The 2,134-nt window shown below is 42.9% G+C and overlaps 1 non-coding gene across 1 annotated transcript; it reads left to right on the top strand.

Moving 5' to 3' along the window:
* Positions 1–356: 356 nt before the first annotated feature.
* On the top strand, positions 357–419 carry LOC114810390. Its single transcript, XR_003758090.1, has one exon. It is a non-coding gene; the product is annotated as a U7 small nuclear RNA (small nuclear RNA).
* The last annotated feature ends 1,715 nt before the right edge of the window (positions 420–2,134 follow it).

The raw sequence follows: 2,134 nt of genomic DNA, 5'->3' as shown, positions 1-2,134 counted from the left end.
AGTCTGTATCTACCCCAGAGCTTAGAACAGTGATGGACACATAGTAAGTGCTTAACAAATATCATCATTATTATTATTGTTATTATTCCAGCCCTCAGTAGGGTACTTGTCACAGAGTAAGCATTTAACAAATATTATAATCATTATTATTATAAAGGAACATCTGTGGCCCCTGAGTGAGTACTATCTGCTGGAGTGAGGCTAGGACGTCATCAACAGTCCTGAAGAACACTGAATGTCCCTCTGCAGACCTGGAAGCAACACAATTAGGCTATGTTATATATGAGATATAGGCTGGGTAGTAGAACAATAATAATAACTATGGTATTTATTAAGCAGTTACTAAGTGCCAAGCACTATGCTAAGCTCTTTTAGAATTTGTCTAGCAGGCCTTCTGGCGCTGGCTGGGAAGATCCCTATTTTCCCTCTAGTCTATAAGCTCGTTGTGGTGGGGAATGTTTCTGTTTATTGACCCCATCTGTATTTATTTTCTGTTTATTTACCTCATCTGTAAAATGGGGTTCAAGATTGTGAGCCCCATGGGGGACAAGGACTGAGTCCAAACTGATTCCTTTTATCTACCCCAATGCTTAGAACACTGCTTGGCGCATAGTAGGAGTTTAACAGATACCACAGTTACTGTTATTATTACCATCATGTCCAGTATCTCCCTTTACAATGGTTCCTTCCTCTTTGCCTTCCAAACACTGAAGTCATCCTTCTACTACAAAATCCTTCTCCCGATCTCACTGCCCCTTCCAACTATCTTCCATCTCACTGCTCTCACTCCTGCCTGAACTCCTTGAATGGACTGTATAAACTTGCTGCTTTCCCTTTCTCGCCTCCAACTTTCTTCATGACCCAGTGCAATCTCCTTTTGTTTCCTTTGCTCCAACGAAACAAACCTCTCCGTGATCATGAATGGCCCCATCCTTATTAAGTCAAACAAGCAGCTTGGCTTAGCGAATCGAGCACAGGCGTGGAAGTCAAAAGGACCTGGGTTCTAATCCCAGCTCCAACACACATCTGCTGTGTGACTTGGACTAGTCACTTAACATCTCTGGGCCTCAGTTACCTCATCTGTAAAATAGGGATTAAGAGAGTGAGCCTCAAGCGGGTCAGGGAATGTGTCCAACCTGATTAACCTCTATCTACTCCAGCATTTAGAACAGTGCTTGGCACCTAGTAAGCGCTGAACAAGCACTATTATTATTATTAGTAGTAGCATTAATAAGTCAAATGGGTTCTACTACTTTCTTGGTCACCATTGACCCCATAATCATGTCCTTCTCCTTAGAAATGCTAACCAGAGTTGGTTTCACTGACAGTGTTCTCTCCTGATTCTTTCCTACTTTTCTGGCCACTCCTTCTTGGTCTAACCGGAAAACTCTTCTTCTGCCTCTCATCTCCTAACTGTGGAAATCCCACACTGTGCTTTATAGGCTTTCGGGGCCTATTAGGAAGAGCACAGATCTGGGAGTCAGAGGAACTGAATTCCATCCCAGTTCTGCCTCTCGTCTTCTGTGTAACCTTGGGCAAACCCTTCAACTTCCCAGTTCCTCAGTGCCTCATCTGTAAAATGGGAAAATCCTACTTTCTCTGATTCAGACTGTGAGCCCCATATGGAATAGACACTCCGTCCAATAATAATAATTATGGTATCTGTTAAGAGCTTACTATGTGTCAAGCACTGTTCTAAGCGCTGGGGTGGAAACAGGGTAATTAGGTTGCCCCATGTGGGGCTCACACTTTTAATCCCCATTTTACAGATGAGGTAACAGAGGCACAGAAAAGTTAAGCGACTTGCCCAAGATCACACAGCAGACAAGAAGCAGAGCCACTTAGAACCCACGTCCTCTGACTCCCAAGCCTATGCTCTTTCCACTAAGCCATGCTGCTTCTCGAACCTAATGATCTTGTATCTACCCCAGTGTTTAGAACAGTACTGATACATAGTAAGCCCTTAACAAATGCCTCCAAAAGACAAAAAAAAAAAAAAAGATTGGGCCCTTTTAATCCATAACCCAAAATCATGGGATTTCCTAGTTTGAATATGATTTGGTCAAATGAGCCAGTTGACAACACAGGCCTGTCTGAGAAGTCACAATCCCTAGAATTAGTTCCTTCTAGAGAG

Source organism: Ornithorhynchus anatinus, chromosome 3, assembly GCF_004115215.2.
Source record: "Ornithorhynchus anatinus isolate Pmale09 chromosome 3, mOrnAna1.pri.v4, whole genome shotgun sequence".
NCBI classification, from domain to species: domain Eukaryota; kingdom Metazoa; phylum Chordata; class Mammalia; order Monotremata; family Ornithorhynchidae; genus Ornithorhynchus; species Ornithorhynchus anatinus.
The sequence above is the reverse complement of the archived record's forward strand: the minus strand, read 5'-3'. Positions and strand labels throughout refer to the sequence as shown.